Source organism: Neofelis nebulosa, chromosome 11, assembly GCF_028018385.1.
Source record: "Neofelis nebulosa isolate mNeoNeb1 chromosome 11, mNeoNeb1.pri, whole genome shotgun sequence".
Lineage (NCBI taxonomy): Eukaryota > Metazoa > Chordata > Mammalia > Carnivora > Felidae > Neofelis > Neofelis nebulosa.
In genome coordinates this window covers 33,737,827-33,752,440 of record NC_080792.1, presented here as the reverse complement: position 1 = coordinate 33,752,440, position 14,614 = coordinate 33,737,827, and positions in this window count along the sequence as shown.

Below are 14,614 nucleotides of genomic sequence, written 5' to 3'. Positions count from 1 at the left end.
AGTTGAGGAGTTTATAGTTATTTTGACTTTAGGAGTCCCAGGGAATATAAAAGTTCTTGAAATCACAAAGCAGATATAAGTAATTATCAGTCTAATGATGAGTACAAGAAAACCATCCTGAAGGCAGGGACTAGACAACCGCATTGATTCTGGATCCTAGAGAACTTTAACCACAGATAAATGTGTTTAGTCACCTCAGAGGAGGCAGAACTGCCTCGGGTTAATATTGGAAAGCTCTGAGTGTGAATATTCGTAATCACTCAGCATTTTCCTTCTCTGAACATCCATAAAGTGACATTCTCAAATAAGGGCTGGTTCCATCTAACAAGATCCAAGTCAGGATATGGAGACATGCAAGAATGACAAGAACAACTAAGGATGTGTAGAAATTATTTCAACATTACCTAATTATCTCATTCAATATATACAGTATCAGCTACACTTATGTGCAAGGCTCAGTGCAAAATTAAAATGCAAGACTCCTTGTTCAAATATCACTATGAACTTCAAGGCTGCAAAACACAAGCATTAAACAAGGTATGAGCCCTTCTAAGTGGGAGGTCATGTGTGACTGCAGAGGTTGCTTCCATGAAGCGGGCCCTAAATTCATGTGGTGACCTAAATTATCTCCACGTTACACAAGGAAGCTGCAGAATAGAAATGTAAACTGGCTCCCATAAGGTTATGAAGCTAAAGTCATGAAGATGGAGAAGAAAGGGTTTCTGATTCTAAAGAATGTCTACACTAAAATATCCAAACACCATACCAAGTGATATAATCAAATAACTTGAGGAAAGTAAGGAAAGCATAGGGAGCAAAAGAGGGTGGGAAATTGGTCTGAACCCCTTTGGCACAGTTTGAAATTTTGAGAACTAGCCTTGTATTCAACAGTCAATTGTGAAGGACCTTGGGTCACTTACTAAGGAATTTGAAGCATTCTTGATGTATGCATCACCTATATCAGAATCATTTAGGGTACATGTTAGAAATCAGATTCCTGAGCTCCCAAATACACATACAGGACCAGAATCCCAAGGATTTGTCCTCAGAACATGTATACTTAGCACAACTCCTGAGTGGCAATATGCAGTTTATTCATCATTTTCAGATCTAGACTCAAAATCAACCTCCATGATCACAGACAACCAGAGTTCTACATTACAGATCCAACCTCCTTCCAGTTCACAAAAGGAACTTAGAGTGCAGAAAACAGTAAGGACCCTGGCACTTTTAGGAATGGTTAATATTTCAAATACAGAGAACAAAAGTAGACATGGAGGGGAAAGCAAAAACGGTAGAAAGAATTGTAAGAGAGAATTGAACCAGTAAGAGAGAATTGAAAATTTCCTGAGACCATATCTGGTCAAAGATCACAGTAGGATAACCAAGCTTTAGTAGAAAACTTAGAGTAAAGTGAAAGGATCAAAATCCTACTAAAAGTGATGTCAGCGGGGGCAAATTTCACCCCACTGAATATTGCAGAATTTCCTCTGCAACAATGCTTCAAGCACTAAATAATTCTTTTATCATTTTCTTCAAAACATTCATTTTACATTCAGTTTTCTCATAAAGGAAAATAAAAGTAGAGAAGGAAAAGCAAAATAAAGTAAGAAAATACAATCAGGACGGAACCTTTTGCTTCGTTGCTGCAGAACCTTTTGCGCCTGCCTTTGGAGTTTCCTCCACTTACTGGAGAGAACACAGGGGAGCATGTTTTTCTGCCCAACGTGGAATCAAACACCCAGCCTCTCCTCTGAGAGGCTTTGTTGGCAGTCACACATGGATCCGCTCCAGGACCGGCAGATTTCAGGCCCCTGGAGAGATGTGAGATTGCAAAGGGCAGGGAAGATTGGCAAAAATATTGACTTTGATATTTCATCACTTCGCATTTCCAAAGAGTCGAAATGCACTGACAACTGCACCTTTCTAACCAGATGCTACCAGAGGTTCCCCAGCATAGCATGTACACGAGAGACTGAAATACCAACAAAGCCCCGAACCAAATGATTTATATTAGAGCAAAGTCAAGAGCAGCATTTCTGCTTTTCTCTCTGCTTGATTTCTCTGTTCATTAGTTTGGGTAGCATTTTACAGCTTCCTGTTACAGGACTTCTCAACTTCCTGTTTTCTCATGCTCTTTTGACTTCATTTATCCTTCCAGGGTATGTATAGCTTCCCTGACTCTTAAGATCTGAATGGTGATAAGCAGCACCCCAATTTTTCCCCACCACTTGTTCTGATATCAGAGATGGCACCTGAGCAGAAATAGTGAACATTAGTTAGTGCTTGAGATGTATTCATCTGGGAATGACATCATCTTACGTGGTGTTGTATATTCTAAGGGAAGAGGGTCTGAAGAATGAAAAAAGGATATTTAAAGGAGTAGTTGGAGGAAATCAAAAACAACCTTCTGTTTCATATGTTCTTTTTATAATTTTAACAGTCTTTGACTCATAAAATACTATAGCTGATAGTATGAAGAATAAACATCTTATTCTATTAAAAAGTAATTTTGCCAATAAGATATGTAAGAATGAGGTAATTTTTGTCTAATCATTTTCTTTTTTAAAAAACAGTTTTATTTTTAAGTAATCTCTACACCCAGTGTGGGGCCTGAACTCAGAAAACTAAGATCAAGAGTCACACACTCCACCTACTGAGTCAGCCAGGCACCCCTAATCATTTTCTTTTTTTTTTTAAGCTCATGTATTTATTTTTGAGAGAGAGAGAGAGAAAGAGAGAAAGAGAGCGCACACGTGCATTAGAGGGGCAGAAAAGAGGAAGAGAGAGGATCCCAAACAGGCTTGGCCCAGAGCCCAATGCTGGACTCAAACTCATGAACCTCAGCCGAAATCAAGAGTCGGACACTTAAACGACTGAGCCACCCAAGCGCCCCAAATCTTCTTTTAAATGTAGCTTATGCCACAAATAATTTCTGTGACTACCTTTCTATGATGTGTGACTATTATCCTATGTACCCCTCAAAATCCAGATCCATTGTCACCTCTCCTATGAAGCCATCTCCAGCCCCGTTACTCAGCCCCTTCCTTGCACATCCCACTATTAGGCACTTACTACACCTTATTACAATATGTGTTTGAACATCTGCCTTTCATATCAGAAGCTTAAATTGTGTTTATTTTATATTTTGACCTCGTATAAAGATTGTTGGTTTTGTCTTGGCACATATAGGTGTTCAATGTTTTGTTGTTTCCGTTGCTGCTGTTTTTTCACTTGCAAATATGACTCTTGGTTAGAATCGAAATAGCACGCTTTGGCTCTGGCAGTTTGCTTTGCTGACATCTTTCCAAACAGCATCCCCAGCTACTTAGTCCTCATTTAGGCATTACCTCTAAATGCATTTCCTCCTTCCACATTAAAATCATTCTTTCATGGGATCTGTTTTCTTGCCTGATCCTTACTAATAGATAAGCATAGAAATTTTACCTAACTCCTGGTATTGTTATGAAGCCAAAAGAGGATGATGTTTTGTTTAATAAATGCCTGGCACATGCTAAGTGCTCAATATGTGCTACCTATTATGTACAGAATAAGCACTCAACTGTGATATTTATTATAAGCAGTATCTGGAAAATTATCTGATTTTAGAATCATTTTTAATTAGACAAAGCAGAGCCTTAAAAAGCACCTTATGGGTAACACCCCTTATCTTCCAACCATCTCAAAGTGACATCCCACCCCCCCAAATTTCTCCGGCCCTGAAACCATCCATTGCCTTAGGGCTCTATCTAACCTCCAGCTTGTCAGGGAAGTAGGATTGGGGAATTGGCTTTTGATGAACTCTTTTAATTCTGTTCCTGTGCACTATCCACTTAGGAATGGTGGAAGTAGGTGGCCCAAGTTGTCCCTCCTTGAGTCAAACCACAGCAGTTACTGCGACTTGAACCCATTGGTTTGTAGTGCTCCTGTTGCATTCCGTCTTTAGTGGGATTAGAAATCCAAAGTTACCTCATCTGCACATACACGAAAGAAACATATACACACACACACTCATACACACAAACTCTACAATAATAAGGAAAGCAAGGCAAAACCAGGCACAAAATAAGGTTAACAGTCTATTCGTATACAATGCATTTTCTTTTATAGAACTCTTTAGATTCATTCTTATCTAAGTTTCACAAAAACAAAAGAAATCAAACAAACAAAAAACAGGTCAAACCAATCAGAAAATACTTTCTGAGTGAGGCTTGTCAGGAAATGTTATCTCCATCATGGGAGAAGAGGAGATGGAGACAGAGTTATATTTCTAAGGCCATGACACCTGCGAGGATCAGAGATGGCCCTGAGTGCAGCACTCCCTGACCCATCTGCTTTACCTTGCCACGAATCCAAGAAAAGCACTAGCTCCAGATCAAACCACAGCAGAATATGACAAAGTGCACATGAAACTCAGTGGCTGGGGATGGTGATCTGATGGAGTTGAACTTCACAAGCCTGTGGGAACCAGCTCTTTAGGAAGCTCACTAAACTGTGCATGGTCACTCTGTGTGTTCCCTTGATCAACTCTTCCTTTATAGTTTCCCCAAGTTTATCTCAGACCCACATGGTTGTTGTCTATATCCACAGCATTTCCATTTCCACTTACTAAAATTTGTTCTTCAAACCTACCATCTGGAGAGAATTTGGAAACGCCAAGCCCACAGAAGTGATCCCCTCAAGTGAACTTGCATTTGAATAAGAAACAATGATGGTTGGATTTAAGTCACAGCAACTGGCTGTAGAGGAATATTTTCAAACAAGGAAGCTAGCGAGGATCCATCAACTCATACCTCATAATCTGTTCATCCTAATGTGTGCAGTTCCTGGGGCAACAGTACAAATGGAGATCCACATAACATATGTTTAAATATTTAAATTCCAAAATTCAAGTCAACAAATCATTAAATTATATTTGAACTTCCTACTTTAAAATACATACTTTCTTTACAACCTGGAAGGGCACTTTTGAATTTAGAATTCTTTGACTCTTCAATGTCCTGGACCAGAAACATGGCAATTTGGGGAGAGGCGACCATCCTTTTCCCTTCCTATCACTGGCTCTGTCCAGCAATGCAAGTATACACACATGTGATCAGTTGAGACTGCACATCAAACTCCATCTACACTGGTTGTAAAGAATTTTCTTGTAGCTTTCCCTTGACCCTAGGAATGAGTACATGGGCTACTTCCTCAGAGGTAAGACTTGGGAAGAACGCTTGCACAGCCCTTAGAAGTGAGCTTGAGACTGATTTGGCAAAAGACTCCAAGGTCCCAGATACAGACGGCATGGTCTAGAAGAGGAATACAGGGTCTAAGTGAAGCTTCATCTGCACAGCTTCATGGGTGCCTCCCACTGAATGGAGGCACAGGAGAGAGGAGGGTCAGAAAGGTATTCTCTAACACCAGGGTCCAGGCTCAAGGTTCCTCTTGCCTGAGACTGATATAGGCACTGTCATCAACACCCACTGGATCAGCCTATGTGGAGAGTGAATTTCATGCAAGGTTCAGGATAAAGAAGACAGGATGTATATTTTGAGAATCTAAGAGACTAAGTCATGCCAAATTTGAAAGAAATATTGATGTGATGAGATGTCCTTTCCATCTACCAGCCCTAAATCTCATTCATGTTTTAAAGAGTGAGACCACAAAGGTTGGGGAAGAATTTGAGATTATCTCAAAGACTCTATTGGGGGAATTTAGAAGCAACATTGACTGCTAGTGAGGGAGAAAAATGTGTTAGCAGTCTGTAGGGAAGGTGGCACTTCTACAACAGATGGGCCGACTGGATTTTTTTCTAATGATGATTTTATGCCTTTGGCAGAAGTTTTCCATGTAATTTAGGAAAGAGGGAAAACAACATAAAGAAAATTGATGCTGTTCTTTAAGACTGGGGAAAGGACATCAAAATTAGAGTTGTTAGTGGTGCTAGGTTGAAAACATAAAATACTTGCGCACATTTTATGAAAAGACCTGCCTTGGAAATTGGTGAAATGAAGCCAGGTTTCAAATGTAGGGTGTGAAGTTCCCTGAAAGGAAAGGGTCAGTCAATTAAGTGAAACCAATGTCTTTTATTAGCTCTGTCACGTCTCTCACCTGTTTTACTACTTTAACTGCCTGCTGATGGTTTTCCGTGCTACATAAATCTACACTTTTCTATCCATCCTCCCAAAAAACTTTCCCAAAGTGAACGTGAATGGGTAATCTTTAAGCACTTTTAGCTGTTCCTTACCAGTTGCATTTGAATTTCATACTCTTTAAAGCAACTTGGAAAATGACCCCCACTATCTGGCCTTGATCAACTTTTTCTAGCTTCATTTCCTGACTATCTCCCCTGAATAACCTATGGAAAGTTTCCCTCTACTGACATGCCTTGTGCCTCTGCATATTCTATTTATTCTACCTTGATCACCTCTTTCTGCCATACTTGCTCTTGATGAACTACTCTTTATCTATGAATCCTTATTTTTAAAAACCACCTTTTCTTGAAAATTTTACAGCTCCCCGAGGGAAAGTGAGTTATTTCTTCCTCTGTGTTTGCCCACATTTTGGGCACATCCCCAGTAGGGCAGTGTACTTGTCCTCTAGGTCTGCTGGCACAACTTTGCCATTTTCTTCTAAGGGAAGCCAGCTACCTCCCTTTAAATTTCAAAGGCCTGCTGAAGTTACATATATCAAATGACGAGAAAATAACATCTAGCAGAAGGAAACCTCATCTGTTTCTTATCTTTTTTTTTTTTTAAGAGTAAGGGAATTTTATTTTTCGTGAGAAGCTTCTCAACAGAGCTACCTATTAGGTCATATGTTCACCCCTAAACCAATCACTAGCAAGTGTAATCAAATTACAATGCTTAAAGAACTTATAATAGTGTAATCTTCCTTAAGGGGCAGGTAGTTGCACAAACATGGAATTCTTTTGAGAAAGTGAGATAGGAAAATGAGCATTGGCATTGGCAAACAACAGTATTTGCTCCAGATGTAAAGTGGCTTGATCTAAATGGGATTCACTAGTCATGTAGCCTATCATACACAGGTACTATCATTATAAAACATAAAATTTAAAACAATACACAACAAAAACTGCTGGGGGATTACTTACTGAGTAGATGAGCACTTCTTCCCAGATGAGCTTGTCTTCCAACTTGTGATCTGATCTCTGAAACACCATCTAATATTTGGTGTTACATGGTAACAACATGAAACCTGAGACCATGGTTTGGAGCTGTCCACTTGAATCTCTCATGATTATTCTTATTTTTTTTAGTATATTTATTTATTTTGAGGAAGAGCATACACACAAGCAGGGAAGCAGCAAGGAGAGAGGAAGAGAGAGGATCCCAAGCAGGTTCTGCACTGTCAGCACTGAGCCTGATGCAGAGCTTGATCGCATGAAGTGTGAGATCGTGAGCTGAGCAGAAATCAAGAGTCAGATGCTTAACCGATTGACCCACCCAGGTGCCCTCATGATCATTCTTAAAAGAATAACTCAAAATCTTTGTTTTCTGGTTTACTATAGTGACAAAAGCCAAAAGAAAAACAATTCAACCCTGGGAAAAGACAAATATTTCAGTAAGTTGGAAATTGAAACTTCATACTAGCCATCTCAAAACTCGTTAATTTCACAGAAACAGGTTTTTAAAAAAGTGCTATGGTGCTATGCAGAAATATTAGAAATGAATCTTGGTACCTGGCAAATTTGGGACTTACTGAATCCCCTTTGGAGGCTCTTATATAACCATTATCAATGATGAAAATTAATAGCAGTCTACCACTACATTCACAGGCAAGACCACATAGGCCTTGGATTCCTGATGACCAAGTGTTCATCTCATACCATTAGACTAAGAGGTCTGGCCAACTGGAATTCTGGACTAAGACCAAAGACTATACTATGCCTTGGGAAAAATAATACCAGCTAAGGTATTTTGATATGCAGTATAACTGACAAATAATGCTTTTATCTGTGATTGTTCATATGTGTTTGCATGTGTTCTAATTATTCTCTTTTTACTACACAAAAGATGTATTGGTAGCTAGATTTACTATGTAGTCCACAGCTTACAGATGATCTGGTAACATCTGGGTGGGATTATGATGGAATTAGAGGAGAAATGTACAACATATGGAGACTGTGGATTCCAACACAAACAGCATTTAAAGGAGCCTGTAATATTCCCTGTGGATAAAGTAAACCAAGATGTCTTTGAATTGCGTCCCTGCTGGAAGGTGATGATTGTGTTTGTGTTTCTTCTCATGGATCATGTTAGACAGAAACATCCTTGAAACTGTACATGTAGCAAGATGGCAGCCATGCTATGAAGGGGAGAATACCTACATTACCACTCTAGAGAAAGAATCAGGGAGCTAGAAGGCTGGGATAGCAGAAGAGCAGAGGCAAGCTGGAGCTGTCTCAGGAAATTAGCACCTATGGTCAGCACACTATACCCACTATCTCTTTCTTTCTGAACATGCCATATCCACAGACCAGTGTTTGGGAAAATAGATACTGAAGTGTTCTTCAAGCACTACTGATTGAATCAGGATCAGATGTCCCTGTGAGTCAAAGGAACTGAGTAGATACTACATGGTGAAGAATAGTGTATTCAGTCATAAATGACTCTACCCAATAAGGTTAATACTAATTAAATAGGCCAATCAGATTAGCTTCTTCTGTAATTTGTACTGAAGTATGGAGAGTTTTTAATAGTCAGGAAATGGACACAAACGCAACAGAAATGAATGCACAATGAATAAAGTAAAGTTCCTTTTCCCACTTTGCCTTTGGGAGGGGCATTGTGCTGGAACTGAGATCAAGAATGGATTGTTAATCAGAGACTTCATTTACATACCTTCGTTAGTAAATACAAACAAAGAGATACAGAGGACAGTGAATTTACATTTTGATGGGGACAAAAAAAAAAAAAGGTCTGCAAATAAATCCCCTGTATAAAAATGGTCACATTAGAACAGCTATATTAAACTGTGTATATCAAAATGCCCTGGATGATACTTCATTCTGTCATTTAGCAAGAGACTGCTATGGATAAGTAACTGAATCTAGGGCAAAATACAAAATATTGGTGAGAGACTGACCCTTCATTTAGTGGACACATATATTTACATATATCTGTTTGTGTATGTTTATGTACATATTTATACTTATCTCATTTAGCAAGTAGTTAACCAGAGAAAATTACCTACTCTCATAACATGTTGCCAAGAGTTTTAGGGGATATAGAAAGAAAAATTATGTCCTCTAACCTCTTTCCTTAAGGCTATTTAGATCACACATATCACAAAAAAAGAAAAAAAAATCAAGGCAAACCTAGGTCAGTGCATGGATTTGAAGTCATCAAACTATATGATCAGAGATGCTTAGATTTAGAAGAAAATGTAGAGGTCATATTAATACATATACATGGAATGAATAATGGGTTTAATGCATGAAAGAACCAATGAATCTAATAAGAACCCTCCTGAATTGCCTAGTATATTGCCTTGAATTGTTATTTACTTTTCATGTGTATTAATTAACACATCTGTACCCTTCTCTCAGTGTTTGCATCATGACTTGTGTGTGGGACATTGTTAAGAAGTCCTTGGTACATCTTTATTGAATTTATACTGTCAGAAGATAACTGTGCTAAATGGGGAGGGATGTATATTCATTTCATTTTCATCAATCAGTCAAAAAGCCTTGTGGAATATTTAATGATCAATAAATGTGCAAGATAGTATAGGATAAAATGTATATTCATGAATAAACACCAAGTCATTCAGAAAAGCAAATCTGTAAATTCATAAAAAAATAACCTATACTATAAATATCTTTTGGAGAATGGTGATTTCTTACCATTTTTGTTGTGGATAGGATTCTCCCAGTATAGACAAAAAAAATGAATTACCACAAAATAAAATATTTCTTCCTAATTTCACTGACTTCAATACCTTCCTTTTAATATTCACCTTCCTAAAATGCCCTATCCAAGTTGGATACACTTGGAAAATTGTTCATCATACTCTTTTCTATGGATTCCATGTCAGTTTTCTCTCTGTCTCTCTCTGTCTCTGTCTCTGTCTCTCTCTCTCTCTCTCTTTTTCCTGTCTCTATGACTCCTCCTCCAGCTCCCTTCACAGGGATTGCTTAAAATTCTCCTACCTGTGTCAAACTCCCTGAGGTCAAGAACTGTTTCTTGGTTTTGGTTTTTGTTGTTTTTATTTTTGGGGTTTTTTTTGGTTTGTTTTTATTGTTTTTGTTTTTGTTTTTTACTACTGTGTCCCAGGGGCCCACCACAAGGTGGCCCTCATTTAGGAGCTCGATGCATATATTTTAGTAAAATGTAGGGAAAGACTATGCTTTTGGTCTTGATCTCCTTCTTGAGCTCCAGACTTGATGCATGGACCAATGCCCAGCATGGACATCATCAGACTCCTCAATCAAGATTTCCAAAACTCAAAATTCATCTTCCATTCAAAATAAATCCACATATTTTTCATCACTACAGATATCCCAATAACTGAATCTCTAGACTATTGATACTTCTGACCAGAAAAGACTAAAATTATACAGAGGACTCCCAGTGACCTATCATATAATACCTCAGATTTTTCTAAGTAGAGACTTAACAATGAGTATCCCCCCTTAGAGTCAGTATATTTACATGACCTACCTAGGTTGATTCTAGGTCCTTCTCTCCACTTCACAAGAGGCATCTGAAAATTGTTCTTACAAAAATACTCTATAAACTCTTTAATGTCAAAATCTGTTGCTACTTAATGTAGTTCTTACTGACCTGGAAATGAAAATCATTTAAAAATCATTTGGAGAGTTTTCAAGATTTCCAGCAACAAAGCATACACTATTTTTCTGATATGGCACAGGACATTAGAAAATACTTTTGCACAAAACTTTGAATTTTTTGGCCCAAAGAAAAGAAAATACCCCAGAAACAAATAAGATGTGTCACAATAATCCATGATTTACAATCCCTTTCCCGGATCGCCTGTTGCCCTTAGCAATCCCTAAAGCAGAAACAAACAAAACACATCCTTTCAGCATATCTTCATGAAACTGTCTGGGATGTGACAAAACTTTGAGAAACAGTTTTGTGATAATGGTTTTGCACTTTATTGGTACTTCTCCAGAGGAGGTGGTGAATGGCTGCTTTCAAATACATAGAGCTATCAAAGGCTAAAGTCAATAAAAACCTCTGTAGAATAATTGGAGAAGGAAGAAAAAGGGCGGGGGTGGGGGGGTGGGAAGAGCATCAAAGGAATGAAAAGGAAAGAAGGACCTATAAATATAAATGCCTAAGGAGTATATTTTGGGAAAATAGATGATGCAAAACAAAATTGGGAATAGTTATTGGAGGACCAAGGAAGGCAAATAAAACAATGAGATATATGAGGCCTGTCCTCCTGCCTCAAGTCTAGCTCATCAGTTTTTCATTCCATTTCATATAGATGAGTTTCATCTGACTACTGCCAACAGAAAGTGCTTGGATTTTCTGACTTTTTTTTTTCACTGTCAAAGAAAATAATAGATTGATAAGATTCAAAAGCAACTAATATAACATCCTCTTCAAGAATGAGAAAAAATACAAATTGAGTTGTGTTAATGAATGAACCTACTTTTCATGTTCTCGAAACTAAGAGTAACACCGGTGGTAATAATAAAGTACAATATTACATTTTTAAAAATCTTGTCTGGGTTACAGAAGGCCAGAATTTTTTGAAAGAATTGTACTTAATTTTACCATGGATGGTATTACGCAATTAAAAGAACTTGGAACTAATCTTCCACCTCTGGGAATACCTGAGTGACAAATTACCAAAGAATGTCCCCGGAGAATTAGCTTTGTTGTACAAATGTGCACAGAGGTGGGAGAAACCCTCCATCTGTTAAGAATAACTCACATGAAGTGAGAGGGCAAGTTTTCAAATCAGAAAAATCAAGGAGTCTGTGTATGATCTTCAAAGCAGATTGGCTTAGTAGGGACAGGCTAGAAGATGCCAGCCAATGTGAACACATAGCCAGTCAGAGACCTGGCTAGGACTCCAGTTTGAAGTCAATTTTAGAAGCCTAGAATTATAGAAGGATAAAAGAGCCCACATAAATGTGAAACACAGTGATTCTGACCTCTTCAAGGGATCAGAAAAAATAATCTTGAACCATGGACAGTGAATGCATTGGGGATAGAGGAAAGAAACGATTTGATAATCTAGAGAGATCAGGTGAGCTGGAAATCTGGGAGTAGAATTTCAACAGAAATAAAAATGATGAATGATTCAATCCTTAGGTTCGTTTTTGGCTCTGGCATCAACCAGTTTTGTGACTTTGAACAAGTTCTATAACCTCCTGGTATTCAGTTTACTCAACACTAACAGAAGAGGACAGGACTAAATGTTTTCAAAGCCCTGCCCTACTCAGAGACACTATTATTTTCTATTCATGATAGTGTTTGCAATTATATGGTGCTCTGCACCTCCAAAATGTATTTATGTGATAGTGTTTGTTCTTTGAAACAATCCTATGTAGTAGCTCATATAGAAAACACTATAGCTCATTTTAAAGATAAGGAAATGAAGCTTTAGAAAGGTAAGATGACTTTCTCAAGGTTGCTTAGCTAATTAGCCTCAGTGCAAAGACTAGAAATGTTGGCCTGCTGTACTTGTAACTACTTCACGTTATGCCTTTCAGCAACATTGTTAAAGCTTTATGTAAGGAAAACAATTTTCTTACTTGCATTTTCTTCAATTGCCTTATGTCAAAAGGGGTTAAGAACTTCCTGAGAAAATAGGGGGGAAAAGGTCAGGTTTGGAAAAAGAAAGCCTGTAGGTTTGTATATTGAAAGAAAATATAAACAAAGTTAAACAAACAATTATTCAGCAAAATTGTACTGAGAATCAGCAATGTGCAAGGTCCTGTGTAGGATGCTTTGAGAGATACAAAGAGTTTTAAAAGGCAACATATGTAGGGCACCTGGGTGGCTCAGCCAGTTAAGCATTCAGCTCAGGTCATGATCTCATGGTTTGTAAATTAGAGCCTAGCATCAGTCACTGTGCTGACAGTGTGGAGCCTGCTTGGGATTCTCGCTCTCCTGCTCTCTCTCTGGCCCTCTCTGCTCACTCCCTCTGTCTCTCTCTCAAAAATAAATAAATAAATAAATAAATAAATAAATAAATAAATAAATAAATAAACTTAAAGAAAAGGCAATATATTTGCCCAGATAGGGTTTCTATAATCTAGTAGAAACATCAGACATGTTTAAAGGAAATCCTGTTATAAAACATGGCGCATAATGTACGGTTGAAGTCATATATTTCTTAGAAATTTCAGAATAGGTTCAATTGAAGTCCAGTTATGGACAAATCAGGGGAAATCTGAAAACTTGGTATTTGAATTTGGAAATAAAGTGGTACATCTTGAGAAAATTTGAAGATTAGAAATCTGCCAAATTAAGCAATGCATGTTGGTTAATGTAGGAAACTAGAAATGAGTAAAAAAGGTAGAGTTTAGTTTGCAGCTAACTATACAGTGGTGGCCTCATAAGAACACATCACATTACACTGCTTCCATCTTTCCTTGCCTCCCTTCCTCTTTCCTTCACCTTTATTCTTTGTCTTAAGTTCTGCTTTCAATGGACCCAAGATAAGATAATAACCTGTGTTTAATGATCCAGAACATCATAAAGGAAAAAGTGTGAGAGTAGAATGTTTAGTGAAATAAGGTACACTCCACTATAAGAGATTCTCAAAAAATTCTTATATTAATATAAAATATTATGGGTTCATCGAACTAGGTAAATTCATCAGCGTAGTATAATTCTTCCTCAGTTGATAATACGTAGGAAGTCTCAACAAAACTATAGATGTTTTAGGCATGCACAAACCTCTTAACAAACATTTGTAACACTAGTTATAAACCTAAATATTACATGAGAAAAATACACGAAGAGCATAGCATAGTTATTCTTATGTCAATGTGTATATATTTTTATTTTAAAGAAATAATTGAGTGAAATAGAAATGCTTGCAATGTGGGGATGCCCTGGGATTGATACACGATTTTATTATCTGACATGTATTGAAAAGAACAACGAATTAGGGTCAGCACTCCTAGCTTCAGATTCCAGCACTGTCAAGATTTAGCCCTTTAAACTGGAATCAGTCATTTCACTTTCTGGACCTCAGTCAAATGAGCAAGTTGGAGGAGTCACAATTTGCAAATTATGTGCTACAAAGCAAAGTCCAAAGAGATGATCTTTGGGAAAAACGTTCTGTGATAAAATATATTGAAGAAACACTCATATGTTATCTCCAATTTGTAGATTCTCAAGACATAATGCATATTAAATGCCCAGAAAAGCCCTATAGTAATCTTTTTAATTCCATTATAGAATTTTCCAAATATAACATATTTGGAAATTTGTTGGTCCATTGAATATGAACATTCTTCTGACATAGTTTTCCATGGATCTAATTTTTGGAAATGCAGGAATGTCAGTGGAGATTTAAAATCCTAAGATGCTACTGAATACTATGATCTCATTAGAAGGATTGAACTAGGATTTGAAATCCCACACACCAACCCCTACCCAGAATCACAGAAAGT